The 23,225-nt window shown below is 38.8% G+C and overlaps 1 protein-coding gene and 1 long non-coding RNA gene across 2 annotated transcripts in view; both read right to left on the bottom strand.

Moving 5' to 3' along the window:
- LOC133577821 (uncharacterized) overlaps nt 1–23,225 on the bottom strand; it is a 66,533-nt gene that overhangs the window by 14,993 nt on the left and 28,315 nt on the right. The window lies entirely within an intron of this gene.
- On the bottom strand, nt 9,081–15,109 carry LOC140677632 (uncharacterized). The gene is made up of 4 exons (XR_012049423.1): nt 14,555–15,109; nt 13,881–14,028; nt 9,220–9,238; nt 9,081–9,123 (listed from the first exon to the last, which is right to left on the bottom strand). It is a non-coding gene; the product is annotated as an uncharacterized lncRNA (long non-coding RNA).

Below are 23,225 nucleotides of genomic sequence, written 5' to 3'. Positions count from 1 at the left end.
GTTGGCTTTTATCAAATACATTTCCCCCAAAAATGCGACTTATACTCCAGTGCGACTTATATATGTTTTTTTCCTTCTTTATTATGCATTTTCGGCCGGTGCGACTTATACTCCGAATAATACGGTATATACTTTTTTTAATGGGCAAAGACGTTAATGTCTCTTGTTTTCATGTTAAGTAATAAGTAAGTACATTTTATTTATAAAGCGCTTTTCACAGATAAAATCACAAAGCGCTGTACAAAACATAGGTGAAGTAAAACAACAGGGGCAACATCATAAAAATAATACAAAGTGGATTAAAAATTGATAGTTAAAAGGTGCATTAACTAAAAGCTTTACTAAAAAGAGAAGGTTTCAAATGTTTCTTAAAAGTGTCAACACAGTCAAGATCACAAAGGGACTGCAAATTGTTCCAGAGTCTGGGAGCTATATATAGCCTGGAATGCCAGGTCTCCACGGGTTTTAAAAAAAGTTTTTTGGGATCTTTAGAAGACCCTGGCCTGAAGACCGGAGGCTGCGCCCTGAAGAGTAGGGGGCATAGCAAGTCAGTGATGTACTGTCAGGACTAACATTTTAAACTCAATGCGGAATTTAACTGGAAGCCAATGAAGACTGGATCAAACGGGGCTGATATGGGCTGTTCTGGGTGCACCGGTCAAAAGTCTGGCAGCCGCATTTTGTACAGTCTGAAGTCTCTTTAGCGTTGACTTGTTGAAAAAAGTGAAAAGAGAATTCAGTCAATATGAGACGAAATGGACACGTGAAGTTAGTCATACTTGATTATATCAGCAAAGTTATTTTTCCTGTTTTTCTATCTAGCAGCTTTTTAAGGGGAACATTATCACAATTTCAGAATGGTTAAAACCATTAAAAATCAGTTCCCAGTGGCTTATTATATTTTTCAAAGTTTTTTTCAAAATTTTACCCATCACGCAATATCCCTAAAAAAAGCTTCAAAGTGCCTGATTTTAACCATCGTTATATACACCCGTCCATTTTCCTGTGACGTCACATAGTGAAGCCAACACAAACAAACATGGCAGAAAGAACAGCAAGCTATAGCGACATTAGCTCGGATTCAGACTCGGATTTCAGCGGCTTAAGCGATTCAACAGATTACGCATGTATTGAAACGGATGGTTGTAGTGTGGAGGCAGGTAGCCAAAACCAAATTGAAGAAGTAACTGAAGCTATTGAGCCATATCGGTTTGAACCGTATGCAAGCGAAACCGACGAAAACGACACGACAGCCAGCGACACGGGAGAGGCGATCGCCTTCTAACCAACGATTGGTATGTGTTTGTTTGGCATTAAAGGAAACTAACAACTATGAACTTGGTTTACAGCATATGAAATACATTTGGCAACAACATGCACTTTGAGAGTGCAGACAGCCCAATTTTCATCAATTAATATATTCTGTAGACATACCCTCATCCGCGCTCTTTTCCTGAAAGCTGATCTGTCCAGTTTTGGAGTTGATGTCAGCAGGCCAGGGAAGCTAGGGTCGATAGGGGGTTTAGCTCGCTCGTCTGCGGGAACAAACTGCCGCAATTGCTTGCCGTGCTACCGAGGTCCTTTGTCCCTGAATTGTTCACACACTCCGACAGATTCAATGGGGGTCTGGCGGCAGATTTCTTTGACTTTATGGTTGGAAATGCATCTGCTTTGAGTGTCGCAGGATATCCACACATTCTTGCCATCTCTGTCGTAGCATAGCTTTCGTCGGTAAAGTGTGCGGAACAAACGTCCAATTTCTTGCCACTTTGGCATCTTTGGGCCACTGGTGCAACTTGAATCCGTCCCTGTTGGTGTTGTTACACCCTCCGACAACACACCGACGAGGCATGATGTCTCCAAGGTACGGAAAACAGTCGAAAAAACGGAAAATAACAGAGCTGATTTGACTCGGTGTTTGAGAAAATGGTGGATTGCTTCCCGATGTGACGCCACGTTGTGACGTCATCGCTCCGAGAGCGAATATTAGAAAGACGTTTAATTCGCCAAAATTCACCCATTTAGAGTTCGGAAATCGGTTAAAAAAATATATAGTCTTTTTTCTGTAACATCAAGGTATATATTGACGCTTACATAGGTCTGGTGATAATGTTCCCCTCTAAATGGCTCTATTTAACACTTGAACTTTAGCAATTGAATATTTTAGTTGCTCAGACAATAATGTGTTTGTATACCTTTGGATTGGAGTATATCGTTTCTTAATGGGCAAAGACGTTAATGTCTCTTGTTTTCAAGTTAAGATAGCAGTCAGAGTTTATCAAAGTGTAGTTTAGGGCTGGGCGATATATCGATATACTGGATATATCGCGGGTTTGTCTCTGTGCGATATAGAAAATGACTATATCGTGATATTTGAGTATATGTTCTCACGCAGTTGCTTTTAGCTGCAGGCATTACACTACAGGCTCTTCTCACTCTTTCTTGTCTCTCCTTCTCACAGAGACGTAAAACAAGCGCACCTTCTTACATACGTCACATACGTATACGTCCTCGCGGAGCAGAGAGGTAGCACGGGTAACGTTAGCTGTGGTGCGAGTGGTAATACGAGAGAAAGAAGGTGCGAATCTGGTAACAAATGAAGGAAGAATTAATTCCCAAGAAAAACAGCAGGGGGTCCATCCTGTGGCGGTGGTTTGGCTTCATGCGGGAATATGTTAAACAGACAACCGTAATTTGTCAAGTGTGGGGCAAAAGCGTTACTACAAAAGGTAGCATTACTGCTAATATATAGCATAATTTGAAAAGTCACCCGCTAGAGAATGAAGAGTGTTTGAAACTCCGCATGTCAACATCTCCGTTCAGTGCCACACCAACAAAATGCCGAGGCAACCATTTCCAGATCAACACCGTATGAAAAAAATAGTCAACAACATAAGGAGATAACATCCGCAGGAACCTACCACATAGCGAAGGACATATACTATTTGATTTCCTATTATGCAGCAAATTTATATTTGACACTTATTGAAATATCTTGTGTGACATCATGCACAAAAGTGCACTTTATTTGTTTTAAAATATTGTAGTGGCGTTCTGTACAAAAAGTGCACTTTAATTTAGTGTTGTTTTGATATGTCATCTTAGTGACATCATGCACAAAAGTGCACTCATAGCTTGTTTTAAAATGTCTCTGACAATCTTGCACTTTCTGTTTTGAAATGACATGAATGTTTGTGCCACTGCTTAATAACTGTTTAATAAATACAGTATTGGTAAATTGACTTAGTTGTGATTTCCCTCTCTGCATGAAAGTTTAAAATGAGCATATATTAATGAAGTAGCATTACTGCTAATTTGTAGCATCATTTGAAAAGTCACCTGCTAGAGAATGAACAGTGCTTACTCCGCATGTCAACATCTCCGTTCGGTGCCACACGCCCACACCATCAAAATGCAGAAGCAAACATTTCCAGATCAACACCGTATGAAAAAAATAGTGATTTTTTTAGTTGTGATTTCCTTCTCTGCATGAAAGTTTTAAAGTAGCATATATTAATGCAGTATGAAGAAGAATGTTTTAATGTAGACACATAGAATCATCATACTGCTGTGATTATATGCATCAAGTGTTCATTCAAGGCTAAGGCAAAATATCGAGATATACATCGTGTATCGTGACATGGCCTAAAAATATCAAGATATTAAAAAAAGGTCATATCGCCCAGCCCTAGTGTAGTTATCAGTCATGTATTTTTTTAAAAGTCATTTTAATTTAAAACAGCAATGCTAACCGTCGGGGGGTTGTATCATTATTACACTTTATCGTTACATCCCTAACATGAACACACTCTAATGTACCGGAAATTGCTATCGATTCCCACGTGCCGAGAATTGGTACTGTATCGGTTCAAATAAAAAGGTGCCCATCCTTAATCTGAAATGGTTTAATTGGATTTCTATCATTTTTAAGGGACAATTTATATATATTTTTTGTACGATTTGCTCTTCGTCTGATCCTTTAAAGCGGATTACGAACGAAAATGTTTTCTCTCGCATACATTTTGTTAACTAAATCTAGATAAATAAATGGTAAATGGGTTATACTTGTATAGCGCTTTTCTACCTTCAAGGTACTCAAAGCGCGTTGACACTATTTCCACATTCACACACACACTGATAGCGGGAGCTGCCATGCAAGGGACTAACCAACCACGACCCATCAGGAGCAAGGGTGAAGTGTCCTGCTCAAGGACAGAATGGACGTGACTAGGTTGGTAGAAGCTGGGGATCTGAGCCAAGGATGTCGTTGTGGCTTGTGCAGCCCTTTGAGATACCCGTGATTTAGGGCTATAGAAGTAAACATTGATTGATTGATTGATCGAACCAGGAACCCAACCACGCCACACCATCCCGTATAGCCGTATAGTGTAATGAGCACTATATATACAAAGCTCCTGTACCACCAAGCTTGTTTTCACCATGCAATGTTACATTAAAAAAAAAATCAAGTTATCTTTTTTATTTATTTTTTGCTGCCAGGGTCTGAAACATCCTGGGCGAAACCTTCAGAATAAAAGCACATACACAACTTGAATTGCCGACCTTTTGTTTTGTCATTAGGTGCTCTCAAATTTTAATATATGACTATTCATTTCAACAATTAGATATGTTTTTGTTTACCGGTTTCCCACCTTTTTCTGTAAGGAAGTTGGCAAACCCGTCAGCGATCCTGTTTTGTCTCCCTGTAATGTTTGTCTGCTCTTCAATGGGATTGTGCTGAACATCCCAATTTAATAATGATTCTGATTCTGAAAAACCGAGGTACCGCTGTACTGTACTGTGTGCTGTACTGGTAGTGTGGCGCTAAACATTCTTTCATCCTAATCAAATTGAATTAACATGCTCCCTTAAGAAGTATAATTACCTGTCTGTTAGATTTTTGTCAATATTCAAAAAAAGCTTGATTAGTGTCATAAAAGTAGACATGAGCTCTAATGACAATCCGTAAGGAACCTGCCATTGAAATGATTATATGAACACACACACACACACACACACACACACACACACACACACACACACACACACACACACACACACACACACACACACACACTCGCACACTGTAATTACCACTCAATCCATACAAATTGAGTGAAGCGAGAGCCGTGGTCTAAGAATATAGACCATAATTAATAAATTACAGCCTCTCTACTCAATCATTCTTCACTTTTGGGAAGGGAGGGGGCCATTCAGACATCTTATTCTCCTCCTCAAGAGTAATTGACTGAAACACACCGCGAGCTGACACACACTCACACACACACACATTCTTGTACAGGCACCAAAGTGAGGACCGGAAAAGTTCCCATTGGAAGTGAGGACCACCCTTTCTGCTATACTTAGAGACAAACTGATCTTACACTTCAACACTAGGTGGCCTCCTAACTCCAGTTTCCACCTCAGATTTTTAAAACACACAAAGGAAAAATACCTTGCGAAAAAGTTTTGTACCACCTTAGTGAGGACCTTTTCATGGGGGCGCTGATGGGCCCATTTCTGGTCAGACCATTTCTGTTTATAGCTTGTAGGCCTTTTTTGCTCCCTTTTGTATTTTACTGTTGACAAATACTGTAATAATATATGTTAATAAAACTACACTCAATGCTTACTGGTGACTGAGCATCACAGCAACACATTTTCTCTTATAAAGTCTTTAATTATTTGAAAAACAAATAACAATTATCATCACAGTTTATATGATGCAAATACATTTGTATTTCACATCAGTTATTTTTTTCCTCATGACTTTTCCCCATAAACTATACTTCCTGAACATTCATGCTCATCACATTTCTAAATAAGCCTTCCGTAATAAGAAGTCAAATTACTTACAGTCGTGTTAATATGTCACTATGCCTTTAATTACCTCACTGTGAACCAATCAAGTTGCTTGAATTAAATGAAATAAAATATCCTTTATAAACTTAACTACGTGCAGGCCCCAAAGAACAAACATTACAGGTAGGGGCCACAGGCAACATTTGATTTTAGTCAGGATTTCCCTGGAAGTTTGTACTATGTTGCACATATTTGTCTACTGATTGAGGATAAATGTGTTTCATCTTTATAGCATCTTGCTAAGTGTAGTGTATTCCTTTAAATACAAATATTTAAAAACAATTGGCTAAAGTGCTGTACCAACATAAGAAACTATTTTAAAATAGTGCAAGCAGTGTCACGTTTACATTGTAACACAGATAGATATATAAAATACTACAATAGTGAAATATACCTTCAAAGAAGTGCAAAAAGATCCATCCATCCATCCATTTTCTACCGCAAAGTACTCAATGAAAGTAACACATCTAAATTGAAAATAAATCATATCTTGCTCATTTCTCAGACTATTTTCATTCAGTTTACATTATTGTATAAATGTACAAAACATGTATTACATAGTAGAAAATTAAACATACACAACATGTATATATAAATACATACAGTACAGTATATATGAATATATACATATAATAAAACATAAATGTATACATATAGATATATGACACAATATAGTCATATAGTGGCAGTAGAAGTAATAGCAATACATTTACTACTAGTAGTGCTAATACACCAACAACTCCTGCTGATAATGGCTTTGCTACTGCAGCTGGTAACACTATTACAAATGATAATATTACTTCTACGACATTTCACAGCTACACTAACAACTTATTTTACTTATAGTATTACCCTACTACTGCTCGTACAACTGTACTACAGCTATTATTTCTGGGATTTGACTTTCAAGCTGCTACCTTACATTTAATTTGCTTTTAAGTTTTAAGTAACACATTATTACTCAATTACTGTTTTAACTGTACTCAAGTGCAGATTTAGGCCTTTTCTAGGTGAGCATATCATATCAGGTTTGCGTTATTCTAACTGAAAAAAATCTAATCTAATACTATTATTGATTGATATGTATATTTGAAAAAAAAAATGTAATTCATGACGATTTCCCAGAATTTTCAAACACATGTAAGTATTAACAAAATATTTTACACAAATTGATAGCAAAATTATTTTATTATAAAGCAGCATAGATCATCTAATGGAAGATAAGTTGGTCCACAATACTCTAACTATAATGAATAGAAAGATTGATCATCAATGTCATCATCAATATCAATAAGTGCCATTAGTAATAACATCATTATTGTTAACTGTCATTATCGTCATCATCCATAAGCATCATTATCAATAAGATTCATCGTCTATTACCGTATTTTTCGGAGTGTAAGTCGCTACGGAGTATATGTCGCACCGGCCGAAAATGCATAATAAAGAAGGAAAAAAACATATATACGTCGCACTGGAGTATAAGTCGCATTTTTGGGGGAAATGTATTTGATAAAAGCCAACAGCAAGAATAGACATTTGAAAGGCAATTTAAAATAAATCAAGAATAGTGAACAACAGGCGGAATAAGTGTACGTTATATGACGCATAAATAACCAACTGGTATGTTAACGTAACATTTTATGGTAAGAGTCATTCAAATAACTATAACATATAGAACATGCTATACGTTTACCAAACAATCTGTCACTCCCGATCGCTAAATCCCATGAAATCTTCCTCCCCGGTGTCGCTCCTGGTATGCGCCGCTAGCGTCCTTTCTTTCTGCTGCTCGATCGCAGTTTTCTGCAGCATATTTGACTACGTCCAGCTTGTAATCTGCAGTATATGATTTCCTTTTCGGTGCCATTTTAGTTCAGCACTTCTCAGTTTTTATAAGTTACCGCCAATGTTGATGTGATCCATTTTAATAGCTCTGGCAGTAGCGTATAGCATATAGCAGTTAGCATATCATGGCCCACAATGCACTTCTGCCATGGCCCGCCCCAACCGAATTCTTATTGGTTGGCATGTGAGTGACGATTGCTGACGTGTGTGTGATGATGGCTGCCATTTGCTTCGTCGCTCACGTGAATGAGATAAATAATATTATTTGATATTTTACGGTAATGTGTTAATCATTTCACACATAAGTCGCTCCGGAGTATAAGTCGCACCCACGGCCAAACTATGAAAAAAACGTCGACTTATAGTCTGAAAAATACGGTAGTGTCATTATCAATAAGCGATGCTAGTATCACTAAGTGTCGTAATCACAAATAAATGTCATTATCAATAGGTGTCATTATGTCAAGTGCTATTATCAATATAAATAACCATCATCAAAAAGGGTCATTATCAATTAGTGTCATTGTCAATTAGTGTCTAAATCAATGCATCAATATTATCAATGAGTCTCATTATTTTCAATAAGTGTCATCGTCGTCAAGTAGTCTGTATTAATAAGTGTAATTATCAATGAGTGCCATTGTGAATTAGGGTCTTTATCAATAAGCGGTGTCAGTATCAAGTCTCATTATCAACGCTATTACCAATAAGAATTGCCATCATTATTATTATCAATAAGTGTCATCAATACACGTGGTCATGGTTAATTAGTGTCATCAAAAAGTGCCATTATTATCAATATGAGGTAATCAACTGATCTATAACAGATTCATCAACTGTTAAGTGCATCAACAGCAGTTTAGCATGAAGTGAAATAGTCATAGAGTGAGGCAAAGAACCTCCTTGACCACTTTTAAAGTGTTACCTAACACTTTTTAGACAATAGACTGATAAACTCAAACTTGACTTTTTTGGGATGTGATGGAATTGTAGATTTGGTTCTTAACATCTCTCCAGTGGCGAGTATCAGTTCTGCATCAAGAGCCTTGAGACTAAGTTCTTTACCAGGAACTCTATTCAGAGTGATGTGCTGTCGCCGTACTGTCGTCTTTTTTTCACAACACCAAGGCCTACCATGGAACTTCTTTTGGGGGTACTGTCAATCGCTCCCTGAAACAGAAATTAGAAAAGGTAGTTGCTGGTAATCAAGCAGTCCTGCATAACTGGTAAATATTTTTCCACTCTGAATTTATGCATATGGAAATTTTGAAGAAACTCAGGGTCAAGACCTGCTGAAAAACTACTGAAATATTCTGGAGTTTATGGAGGTTACCTGTTTTCTCAGTGTTTTTCAGCAGGCCTGATCTCATGGTCTTGGAGTTGAGGTCTTTTGAGTCAGAATGTCCGGTTCTTCTGAAAGAAAAGAAGCATCATCATTAAGTGTAGCTCATCCTACTAGCAAATACACTAATATACCATATCACCATGCCACTGCAATGAAGTTCATACCATCAGAATCTTGAACAGGCTTCAAGAGAAGACAAAAAGCAAGAGAACATTAAAGTCAGTTTGCAGAAGGAAAATAATATACATAGTCTAGTTTAGCTTGAAGGTGATTTACAGTGTATTTACAACAGGATTGTTACCACACATCAGTGTAAGGATGACAGGGTTTCCCCTAGATATGTGGGGCTGGGGGTGAGGCTAGGGGTGTGGTTATATATATAAAGTTAAAGTAGCAATGATTGTCACACACACACTAGGTGTGGTGAAATTTGTCCTCTGCATTTGACCCATCACCCTCGATCACCCCCTGGAAGGTGAGGGGAGCAGTGGGCAGCAGCGGTGCCGCGCCCGGGAATCATTTTTGGTGATTTAACCCCCAATTCCAACCCTTGATGCTGAGTGCCAAGCAGGGAGGTAATGGCTCCCATTTTTATAGTCTTTGGTATGACTCGGCCGGGGTTTGAACTCACAACCTACCCATCTCAGGGTGGACACTCTAACCACTAGGCCATATTGATTTGCAATGATGCTTATATTTTCTTTAAAACAACAAATGTTTATGTATGTTTAAAGACAAATGTGTTATTAATTACTAATAACATATATATTTCAATATTATCAGAATCAGATTTATTGGCCAAGAATGTTTTTGGTAGACTGTGCTCTCTTTGTTCAATGTCATTTCAATTATTGCTGCATATTGTAAATAAACAAATAGGGAAATCTGAGCCGGGACAGTTTATAAATAAGCTGGTGACCCATTTTCTCGGTCATATTAAGTAGGGCTAGATATTAATTAATGTGTGTGTGTATGATTGTTTGTACATTGATGTTACATCCATGATGTCCTTCACAACAACACAAACAGATAAGATGTGTTGTGTGTGTATGATTGTTTGTAAATTGATGTTACATCCATGATGTCGTTCACAACAACAACAGATGAGATGTGTTGTGTGTGTATGATTGTGTGTACATTGATGTTACATCCATGATGTCGTTCACAACAAAACAGATGAGATGTGTTGTGTGTGTATGATTGTTTGTACATTGATGTTACATCCATGATGTCGTTCACAACAACACAAACAGATGAGATGTGTTGTGTGAGTGTATATGATTGTGTGTACATTGATGTTATATCCATGATGTCGTTCACAACAACACAAACAGATGAGATGTGTTGTGTGTGTATGATTGTTTGTACATTGATGTTACATCCATGATGTCGTTCACAACAACACAACAGATAAGATGTGTTGTGTGTGTATGATTGTGTGTACATTGATGTTACATCCATGATGTCATTCACAACAACCTAACAGATGAGATGTGTTGTGTGTGTATGGATTGTTCTTGCTAGCTTTAGCTTCCTAGTTTAGTCGCTGTTTCAAGGGGCCGTTTCTACATTGTTTAGTTTAGCACGGGCCGGTTGAGTGTGTTGGGGATAAATGAGCGCTACCAGACACATTATTTTCCAAACCAGTATTTCTTCTCATCACAATGACAACATTTCACTAACATGTATGTCAATTTCACTGATTTTCTGCGTTTAATAGCGGATTCTGTTTCATTGGCAAATTATGTGACTTTGTCCACAGTTACATGTGCGTGGAAATCATGCTTTACTTTTTTGTGGAGTTTAGTAATGATTAATTAGGCATACTAACGTGTCAAAAAAAGTAGCAACCATGGTGACATCCCACACTTCTAGTAGACGTGCTCTTTTTTTCCACTCACTCGCTCCTCGTCTCTTTTACCGTCAGCAGTTCCGGAATTTGCATGCACGTTGCGCAGCACATTAATTGTATTCTTTTTTTTAAATTTTGGAACGGCCTGGCTTTGTTGTTAGAGTAGCCATGCCAGCAACTTCAGGGTTCCAGGTTTAATCCTCGCTTCCGCTATCTGAGTCACTGCTGATGTGTCCTTGGGCAAGACAGTTTACCCACCTGCTCCCAGTGCCACCCACATCGGTTTAAGTGTAATTTAAATATGTAGATAATGGGTTTCACTATGGAAAGCAATATACTGAAATAATTCACTTAAATTATTATATTTTCATGATAGTAAGCAGCCATGATCGAAATTGAAATAAAAATTTTATTAATTGTCCAGCTCTACTTTATAGTGACGTCTTTCGAATGAGAATGTCTTATTCAACAAGAAAAGAACTAGAAGCATTAACATCAGCTTATCTTACTGGATAGATGCTAGGACTGGGCGATTACATGATTGTGATACATTTCTGGTCAATCACGGTGATCAGCTGTGCACAAACATAAACTCAATCTAACATGAGGGAACAGCCAATCAGAGTCAAACTTTTACTGCCCAACATTCGTTTACAAGTTATGCAGAATAAACAGAATGACTAAACTTGGAGCTTAACATGTAGCTGAGGGCAGCAAAATAAATGTCAGCATGTGGGTCCATGGCCACATTTGTCTACTAGGTGAGAGATGCATGAATTATAATCTACAATTGACTTTTAGTAAGTTTGAGACCAAACTTGTTGACACAGAAGTGTGTCAACAATAGCAGCATAAGCTAGTATTAGCTCACTGCTATTAATGCGCCAAATAGTCTGTCTGCCTTGGCGCTTATAATAACAATATCACTCATATTTGGTTCATTTTCAGGTCACGACATGTAAATGGAGTATTGTTGGTGCTTTTTGGATGTTTTTAGAGAGTATAATGAGAGGACCCTGCATTTGTTAACTAAATTGTTAGATATTTATTTACCATTTAGAATGCATACAAAATAAAAACATATGTTTTCTTGTCTTACATAAGGATTGTGAATGATAAACAGCACATCTCTTTACAATTGTTATGAATTTCCAGTATGACTGATCTAATAAAATAGTCAAAGTGCAGAAGCGTTCCTCCGGTGATGTAGAATCTACGGAAATTACCAAAAGTTTTCGGAGCAGAATATTCAAAATGGCCGACTGAATTTGTGGCATTTTAGACTGTATTTTCACATACTTTGTGGATTGTAAATACAATTGGTTATGGTTTACTGGATACAATGAAACACAATTAAGCATATAAAGTCAACTTGTTTTTACACTGTACTGCTACTTTCTTTCTTTAGTTTATTTGGAACATGACCACACTTACAGTATAATACATCACACAATTTCATATAATTTCACTTTACATCATGTCCGAAAAGGAGTAGGAAGAAGCAAAGCTTATTTAATCCTACCCCTTTCCCACTTCAGAGCGTTTACAAATATATAGAATCATTTACTGACCTTTTTATATAATAAAATAACATCTGTGAATTAGTATACACAACAGTTTTGTAATATGTAATTAATTAATTCAGTCATTATCAACATACTGAGATGAAGAATATCTTATTTTCAATAAGGTTGAAAGTATTTATCATAATTATTCTTCTTTGTACTTTGTAAGCATTATTATTTTGAACAACCTCTTGAACTGGATCATATCAGTACAATGTTTCACTTCTTTACTTAATCCATTCCATCATTTAATTCCACATACTGATATGCTAAAGGTTCTCAGCGTTGTCCGTGCATATAAATGTTTTAAATTATTTTTTCCTCTAAAGTTATATTTCTCCTCTTTAGTTGAGAAGAATTGTTGTACATTCTTTGGTAGCAGGTTATAGTTTGCTTTGTACACAATTTTAGCTGTTTGCAATTTTACCAAATCACCGAACTTTAATATTTTTGACTCAATAAATAAAGGGTTTGTATGTTCTCTAACATTATGTATTATTCTAACTGATCTTTTTTGTAACACGGTTAGCAAATGTAGCGCACATTTGTAGTTATTTCCCCATATTTCTACCAATAACTCAGATATGGTAACACTAGCGAGCAGTAGAGAATATGAAGTGATTTTTGGCCCAGGACGTATTTTGCTTTATTCATTATTGAAATGTTTTTTGCCACCTTATGTTGTATGTTTTGTATATAAGATTTCCAGTTCATTTGATCATCTATTTATACTCCCAAAAATCTTGTTTCTTTTACCCTTTCGATGTCTACTCCGTCTATTTGTATTCGTGTATGATGTTCTTTTCTACTGTTACCAAATAGCATTATTTTAGTTTTACTGAGATTCAAGGATAGTCTGTTTTTGTCAAACCATCTTTTTAATTTGCTCATTTCTTCTGTTATTATTTGTATTATCTTCTGTGTGTTTAAATGTCTTCATTGGTTAGTCAATAAATGGACAGCTTCTAAGACGATATAGTTTGGCCACCAGTGTTGAAATAACTAATGTATCCTTGTGTGTGCTTTCTTTTACTTAAAAGCATGTCAACTCAAAGAGTTTATGACATTATTATGTTAAAGTGCTTTTTCTCATTTAATTCACTTTATTTACTCAGCATGTTAATACAATGTTGAACTAATCTCTAGTTTATTTTTTTTTTAGAACAGATGTTTTAAAAGTGGCAGGTTGAAAATAAGATTACAAATTGTGATATTGAGATGGGATGATAACAAAAATAATTGTGATCCTTTTACGATATTGCCCAGCCCTACTAGATACTACTACGTACCTGATACACTCATGATAAGGAAAAGGCAACACAACTGTCTCATTTTATGACATTTAGAGACAATAATTAGATAAAAAAAATATGCAAGTTAAACAGTTTCAACCAAATTAGTTTCTTACCATCTGAGTTTTGAGCCTGACTTCCACTGACTTGTGACTCTTGACCAGGTGCCACTGTTGAGGATGAACTATCAGACATTGACGGCATGTAGTCACTTTCTGGATCATTGCTGGATTCAGATAAAGAGCCATCTATAACACCGTCCATCTATAAAGAAATAAATCAAACATTTTACTGACTTTAGTAAACTAACTTGTGAATTCTTTATAAAAAGTCAGATAAAAACTATTGAAAGATTGAAACAAACAATATAATTATCTACCAAAACATCTCATAAGTATTATCCATAAAATAAACACTTTCTCAATGCTAACAAATTAGAAAAGTGTGCAGTAAAAATAGTGAGCAGATTTTTTTTCATGTTCTAGGCCACAACAAAATGAGAAACAAGTCACAGCATATATATATATATATATATATATATATATATATATATATATATATATATATATATATATATATATATATATATATATATATATATACCAAGGTAACAGGGCAGTAAATGTGAAAAATAACATGTTAGAGTTTTACTCACTAACTGAAGTTAGTGTGCATGTTGTCCATTGTTAGCTAAATGAGCTATCATTAGCACAGCTTTACTTCCGGTTAGAAATGGTAACGGACAGATATTAAACACTTAACAAGCATAATTTTACAAAATATGTCTTACCTTGATTAGTTGTAAGATTTGTTTGTGGTTTTCTTGTTTTGTTTGCGTTAGTTGTTCTTCACACCGCTTCAGTGGTGTTGATGTGCATCTGCGGGCTCGCACTTTCTGGTGATGCATTCACGTCCACTCGGATGTCAATGTTGTGACACTTCATGGACTAAGCTACTGATTACAATCCACACTCTTCAGTAAACTAGTAGGATTATGTTTAACAATGGTTCATTAAATAATTAGTCCAACATTTGAAACTCAAACCATACTGCTTTTAAGCATAAATAAGTCTCAATGAAGAAAGCAAAAAATTCCTTCTGCCATGAACGCATCCTTGCATGTGGCTTGATTGAAGCGCGCCCCTCCCCCACACTCAAGAGTTGTTTGAAGTTTACTGACTTGCTGAAAAACACACTAGTTGTGTTCAACATTAATTCATCAATAAATGTACAAAATACATTACATAGTTCTACATCATTACAGTTTATATAAAGGAAATACATTTGTATCTCAAGCTATTTTTTTTAACTTAATCAAGGTTTTTAATTTAACTTCTGTGGTCTTATTACTTTCTACTGTTTTGTTGGATGTGATAGTTGTTTTATTTACAACATGTCAGCCTTTAATCAGGTCTTGTGTCTAAGTTTGAAAGTCTTGAAAATGGTGACTCCTTGCATCACCTTGATTGATCCCCTCCCCCACACTGCATGAGTGAAACTCTCCCCTCCCCCACCATCAACAGTTTGAAGTTTGCTGACCTGCTGAACAACACATTAGTCACATTAATTCATCAATAAATGTACAAAATACACTACATTGTTCTGCATCATTAAACTTTACATGATGCAAATATATTTGTATCTCAGGAGAGCATTTTTTTTTCCTAATCAATTTTGCTGATTCATGTCTTTTCCCCATAAACTATACTTCTTTAACATTCATGCTCATCACATTTCCAAAGAAGACTTCAACAATAAGAGGTCGAAGTTACTTACAGTAGTGTAAATATGTCACTATGCCTTTAATTACCTCACTGGGAACCAATCAAGTTGCTTGAATTAAATTAAATTAAATATCCTTTATAAAGTAACTACCTGCAGGCCCCAAAGAACACACATTACAGGTAGGGGCCACAGGCAACATGTGATTTTAGTCAGGATTTCCCTGGAAGTTTGTACTATGTTGCACATATTTGTCTACTGATTGAGGATAAATGTGTTTCATCTTTATAGCATCTTGCTAAGTGTAGTGTATTCCTTTAAATACAAATATTTAAAAACAATTGGCTAAAGTGCTGTACCAACATAAGAAACTATTTTAAAATAGTGCAAGCAGTGTCACGTTTACATTGTAACACAGATAGATATATAAAATACTACAATAGTGAAATATACCTTCAAAGAAGTGCAAAAAGATCCATCCATCCATCCATTTCCTACCGCTTGTCCCTTTTGGGGTCGCGGGGGGTGCTGGAGACTATCTCAGCTGCATTCGGGCGGAAGGCGATGTCACATAAAAATACTAAAATGTAATAAATAAATAAAAATGTATAAAATATATGTATATATAATTAATGACCAATATAGCCTGCCTTACTGGATTTTGTTTCTTTATTGATTTTAATTATTGTTTTGTTTATTTGTTGTATTGTTTTGTATGAAAGTCTCTCACTGAGAGCCACATTTACTGCGGCTACAAATAAAGACATCTAATCTAATTTGACCGCCTTGGAGTAAAAATATGTTTTTATCATAGATTTAAATGAGCCCAGGAACTGGGAGGATTTGACAGATAATGTGTGGTTGTTCCACGGTCTAGGCCCTGCCGCTGAAGAGGCTCTATGTCCCCTGGTTTTGACTGGAAGGACTCCTAACCAATTTCAGAGTGCAGAGTTGCTGGTGCCTTCCCTAGGGGTCAGAGGTCAAGATATTGCAGTGGTCATTTCAACACAATAACAAAGTACTTTCCCTTGGAAGTTTGAGATGATTTTTGACTATGTCACTCAGATTAGTCCACCAATGAAGGAAACCTTTGTTGCACCTTGATAGCACGTGGCTAAAGCTAAGTAGCTAACAAAAAGATTTAGAGACTCTTAACCCAAAATCTCTTGTCCAAAACCATCTCTCGGGATTTTAAAGCAATTTTGAACCAATTACTTTAACATTTGTCCAATTGGTGGTGTTTTGAATATAGACGATTTCTGCATTTGATGACCCGCCAATCAAAAAGCCACCGACACCCGACAGATGTCAAACTACTCGTCTGGCATTCCCAAACCACATATTAAAATATCAGATCCGTGTGACCTTGTCGACACTTTTCCAAAATGGCCAGCAGAACCTTGTTAGACTGTAGAACTTTAAGAGCTTTTTGAAGAAAGTTTTAGGACAAAAATTGTGGACGCCATCAACCCTGTTTTTTTTCACTGCCGTCTGACAGCGGGGTCTGAACATGACCTCTGTACAAAATGTAGGGTCCAAGGGGGCCGCATGAGTGCTGGTGACCTTTGACCTAAGAAGAATTACGCCTCCTTTTCTGAGATATCTCACTAGCGCTTTGCCAGAGAGCACTCTGCTTTTCAACACTAGATCAGGTGGTGAGTCTCCACATGTGTAGCATTCATGGGGTGCATGGTGGCAAAAGTGGACCTCTACAGGCCTAGTAATCCCACTCACTCAAAACGTTAGGCCCAAACTCATCTTTTCTCCTATTTCTCCCCACTACTTTCTTCAAGAGCTTCCAAATTGTCAAACTTGCATTAGACAGTGTCTCTCCACATGTGTACCCCTTTTGGAGGTTCTGGCTTGAAGGAAGACCTCCAGGTTCCCTGTGTGACCCATTCAATTTAGGCCTTTTCTCCTCTTTCTTCTCTCTACTTTTTCTGAGAGCTTCCAAATTGTCAAACTTGCATTAGACAGTGTCTCTCCACATGTGTACCCCTTTTGGAGGTTCTGGCTTGAAGGAAGACCTCCAGGTTCCCTGTGTGACCCATTCAATTTAAGCCTTTTCTCCTCTTTCTTCTCTCTACTTTTTCTGAGAGCTTCCAAATTGTCAAACTTGCATTAGACAGTGTCTCTCCACATGTGTACCCCTTTTGGAGGTTCTGGCTTGAAGGAAGACCTCCAGGGCCCTGTGTGACCCATTCAATTTAGGCCTTTTCTCCTCTTTCTTCTCTCTACTTTTTCTGAGAGCTTCCAAATTGTCAAACTTGCATTAGACAGTGTCTCTCCACATGTGTACCCCTTTTGGAGGTTCTGGCTTGAAGGAAGACCTCCAGGTTCCCTGTGTGACCCATTCAATTTAAGCCTTTTCTCCTCTTTCTTCTCTCTACTTTTTCTGAGAGCTTCCAAATTGTCAAACTTGCATTAGACAGTGTCTCTCCACATGTGTACCCCTTTTGGAGGTTCTGGCTTGAAGGAAGACCTCCAGGGCCCTGTGTGACCCATTCAATTTAGGCCTTTTCTCCTCTTTCTTCTCTCTACTTTTTCTGAGAGCTTCCAAATTGTCAAACTTGCATTAGACAGTGTCTCTCCACATGTGTACCCCTTTTGGAGGTTCTGGCTTGAAGGAAGACCTCCAGGGCCCTGTGTGACCCATTCAATTTAGGCCTTTTCTCCTCTTTCTTCTCTCTACTTTTTCTGAGAGCTTCCAAATTGTCAAACTTGCATTAGACAGTGTCTCTCCACATGTGTACCCCTTTTGGAGGTTCTGGCTTGAAGGAAGACCTCCAGGGACCCTGCGTGACCCATTAGATTTAGACCTTTTCTCCTCTTTCTCCCCTATACATTCTTTGAGAGCTCCCAAATTGTCAAACTTGCATTAGACAGAGTCTCTCCACATGTGTACCCCTCTTGGAGGTTCTGGCTTGAAGGAAGACCTCCAGGGCCCTGTGTGACCCCTCCACGAGCATACCGATTATGTGATACCACTCAAAATTAGGCCAAATTGTGAGTCATCATCTGCTGCAATCAGAGGGAAATAACAGAATATAACAAATGTGCTAGTTTGAAACAATAATTTGGTCCAATAATATTGAAATAATAATAACTGCATAACATTAATTCATTTCCGTACTTAAATAATACAAATATACCAAATTAAATGTTACACAGACCATGTAACTTGCTGGCACTAAACCTGTAAGAAATAGTTCTTCTCAGTCTTCTCTATGTTTACATTTTCACACTTTGCACTATTTTATTACACTTTATTAATAGTTTCTTACATACTCATTTTTGCACCTTCATTTTTAGAAGTTATTGTTAAGTGTTCAATGTAATTTTACTAGTAGGTTTACATTGTTTGAGTATTTTCCATGCTTGTGTTGACATTTATTTCCTGCAGTGATATTTGAGGGATTAGAATAACAGGAAGTTACTTTTGAAATGAAAATATTAAGATTGAATATTTTCCCTCCTGGTTGATATTTTCCATAGGTCATAAAAATACAATAATAGACCAACTTAAAAAACCGTATATGGTGATAGTTTTCAGTCAAACAAGTGTGCATCTCTGACATCTCTGATCCTTCTTGAGCTGAGTCGCCAGGTGCAAGTGCTGCCCCTCCCCCCTCCACCGCTGCGGTGTACTTCAAAGGCTGTGACTGGAGCCAGCTTGTTAATTGAAGCCACGTAGTATGACTCCTTCAAGTCACACTCTCACCTCTACTTAACTTTGTCCATTAAATGGACTTTTACTGCTCGTACTGGACTTATTTTTGGATATGTTGCACAAAATAATGCATTGATGAGGGAGAAATTGGTTTCAGCTTGTTAGCACCTTGCTAGAGCTAAGTGGCTAACCAGAAGTGCTACAGACTCAAAATTTGTTTACACTTATTCGGAACCTACCTCAGAAATTGTAGTACAATTTCCAAGAAATTGCGACTTTCGCTGATTTTTTTCACCTGCTTTTGGCCGCACAGTAGCACTTGGTTTAATTATTTGACAGATGTCAAAATGATTATTTTTTTCAATCAGATTAATCACACTCTAGAATTTTTATAATAATAATAATAATAATAATGAACGTTGTAACGCAGTTTACATTTGTTAAAATCTCAAAGTGCTGCAAAGTATAAAAAAAAAAAATAGAAAGCTGGAATATATAATATAAAATTAAAATGGAAATAAAAACATGAAAAACACTAGATAAACACTAGATAAAACAGAAACATAGATAAAAGTAGAAATAAAAACATGAAAGCACTGGATAAAACAGACAGGCAAGCAGTGCAGTAAAAAAACAAGGCAGAGAAATTAGATGAAAGCTGTGCTAAAAGGGTGGGTTTTTAGTCCCTTCTTTAAACGGTCGACTGACTCTGGTGTTCTAAGATGTTCGGGGAGAGCGTTCCAGAGTTTGTCCATTGTTTGTAAGTTTGTCCTGATGGGTTTGAGGAGGTTGGTGTTTGAGGAGCGGAGGTTGAGGGGAAACTAAGTCCTTGAGGCAGGAGGGGGCGTTGCCGTAGATGCATTGATGAGTTAGCAGGTTCATCTTGAATTAGGTCCAGGATGCAATAGGGAGCCAGTGGAGTGATTTGAGGATAGGTGTGATATGATCACGCTTGCGCACTCTCATCAGGATCCTCGCAGCGCTGTTTTGGATGTACTGGAGCTTTTTGATGCTCTTTTTGTGGACCCTGACGAGAAGTGCGTTGCCGTAATGAAACCTGGAGGAGATGAAGGCGTGGGCGAGTCTTTCAGTGTCGGCTGTGGTGAGTGAGGGGCGGAGTCTTGAGATGTTGCGGAGGTGAAAGAAAGAGGTTTAGCACATATGGTTGATGTGGGCTTCAAAGTTCAGGTGGGGGTGGATTTTCACTCCCAGGTTGGTGACAACTGGGGAGAGTGGCAGGTCCTGTCCAGAGAAGGTGATGCTAGTTATGGGGCATGTGTTGATCTGGTGTGGGGTGCCTGTTTTCATGACCACTGTTTTTGAGCTATTGAGCTGCAGGAAGTTGATGCTCATCCATGCCTTTATCTCCTCCAGGCAGGTGGTGAGAAAGGAGAGGGGTGTTGGAGATGAGGGTGAGGTTTGCATTGTTTGCAGGTAGAGCTGTGTATCATCAGCATAGCAATGGAAGGATATTCCATGCCTGCTGATGATACAGCCAAGGGGTAGCAGGTACAGGGCGGTTTCTGTATCGGCAGGCTGTTTTCGCACTCCTTTTGCACACACACACAACGCTTGCTCCGTGCCTTTCTTCAGTTTTTCAACCTGACGCTTATGACAAGCCGGTTTGATTCAGGATATGAAGGTGCTACATGAATTCTGACTTTTAGAGGTGTAAAAGCTGTGGTTGACCCAGTGAGGAAGGTTGTAGTCATTCCCCAGACTGCTGTCAGGTGTGGATCTATTGTGCAACTTAAAGAGAGGCACTGCGTGTAGCGGCTGCTCACCCATGCTTACTTGCTTAAGGTTGTCCATCGTATCCGATGACGACAATCCATCTCTATGTTTTGTGAGTCCTCATGTGGCTGAATAGTCCAATCCGTGATCCACATGATCTGCCGCAAACAGAGCAGGTGAAGGCACTGACTGGGGGTGCAGGTGTGGCAATGGCTTCATGCCTTCTTTGACGCTTCCTGGCTCGTTGACCACTTCGGTCCTCCTCAAGCTTATGAACTCCTTGTTGGAGGAGCTGCCGCCAGGTGGAACGTTGGGCTGCAGTGTCCTCCAGCTGGGTCGGGTTCAGGCCGCATTTCTTCATGACAGTCTTCATTTGATCTTTATAACGCTTTTTTGGGCCTCCTGCCAAGCGGTGATCAAGATGAAGCTGACCATAAAGCACCTTGCGTGGTAAACGTTCTTCTGGCATCCTGATAACGTGGCCTAGCCAACAAAGTTGGTGCTGGGTGACTGTAGCCTCCACACTGGTGCAGTTGGTCTTGCAGAGTATTTCAGTGTGGGGCATTCTGTCCTTCCAGGATATCCCCAGGATGCATTGTAAGCACCTGATGTGGAAGGCCTCCAGCATCCTGAGGTGGCGGCTGTACAGGGTCCACGCTTCACAGCTGTAGAGGAGGGTTGTCATGACCACAGCTAAATAGACCGCTACCTTGGTATGTAGCTTAAGGTCTTTGTTCTGGAAGACCCTTCCCCTCAGTCTGCTAAAAGATGCTGACGCCTGCTTGATCCGGTTTGGAACCTCCCTGTTGATACTGCAATCGTCAGAGAGAAAGCTGCCAAGGTATTTGAAAGAGTCCACTACTGCTAGTGGTTTATTGTCGATGGTGAAGGTTGGTGGATGAGGTGGAGGAGTGGATGCCCACTGGCATATTACCTCGGTTTTTGCCACGTTGACAGAGAGGCCCAGTCTGCCATAAGCACTTGCAGCGGCTGAGAGGGTAGCTTGCAGCGCTTCCGGTGTGTGGGCCACAACTGCGCAGTCATCTGCGTATTGGAGTTCAATGACTTGCACTGGTGTGACTTTTGTGACTGCTTGGAGCCTCCGGATGTTAAACAGGTTCCCGTCAAGTCGGAAGTCGACGGTAACGCCACTGTCCTTCTTGATCCTCTCATGAAGCAGCAGTGTCATACACAGGAGGAAGATATTAAACAAGACCGGAGCAAGAACACATCCCTGGCGTACACCGGTGCACACCTTAAAGGGTTCTGATTCCTGGCCGCCAATAGTCACACGTGACATCATCCCTTCATGGAATTGCCTTAGGATGTTGACAAACTTCTGTGGGCAGCCGAACTTCAGGAGGATATTCCAGAGAAGCTCCCTGTTGACGGTGTGAAAAGCCTTCGACAGATCAATGAAAGCAACAAAGAGGTCCTGGTGCTGCTCCCTACACTTCTCCTGAAGCTGCCGTGTTGTGAACACCATGTCCACAGTGCTCCTGTTCTTCCTGAAACCACATTGTGACTCCGGCAACAGGTCTTCCGTGATGTTGTTCACCAGCCTGTGTAGCATGACTTTAGCCAGGACTTTACCAGCAACAGCCAGAAGTGAAATGCCACGACTGTTGCCACAGAGGGACTTGTCCCCCTTGCCTTTGTAGATGGTGATAATATTGGCATCTCTCCACTGCTGAGGGACAGTTTCATGCTTCCACACTTTGCTGATGACAAGGAAAAGGGCACGGATGGAAAGGTAGCCTCCTTGCTTGAAGATCTCTGCAGGGATGCTGTCAGGACCAGGGGTCTTGTTGTCTTTCAGAGATCTTATTGCACTCTTAACCTCTCCAAAGGTTGGTGGAAGGTCAAGGTAATGGATGTTTGGGTAGTCAGGTAGTTCCTCCAGAACTGAGGGGTCTGTTGGGGCGGGCTGATTTAGCAGAGTTTCAAAATGTTCTGCCCATCTTTTGGTGATGAGCTTCTGGTCTTTTATGAGGGTTGTACCATCGTTAGACCTTAGCGGGTAGACAGCGCAGTTTATTGGGCCGTAGATGGTTTTCATTGCCTCGTAAAAGTTGTGCATATCATTTTTGTTAGCATGAGATTGTATTTCAGCTGCCTTTGATATCCACCACTCATTCTTCAGGGCACACAATTTTGACTGCACCTCCCTTCTGGATGTTTGCCATTGTTGTCGGAGCACACCTGAAGTGGGGTTGTTGAGTACAGCATTGTGTGCTGTGTGCATGTGTTTGAGCATGGTGGTTATTGTGGCTGTGTTGTCATCAAACCAGTCCTGATGCTTTCTGCGCTTATAGCCAATGGATTGGGATGCTGC

This window comes from Nerophis lumbriciformis, linkage group LG39, assembly GCF_033978685.3.
Source record: "Nerophis lumbriciformis linkage group LG39, RoL_Nlum_v2.1, whole genome shotgun sequence".
NCBI classification, from domain to species: Eukaryota; Metazoa; Chordata; class Actinopteri; order Syngnathiformes; family Syngnathidae; genus Nerophis; species Nerophis lumbriciformis.
Note: the sequence above shows the minus strand (reverse complement) of the source record. Positions and strands in the feature narration are given on the sequence as shown.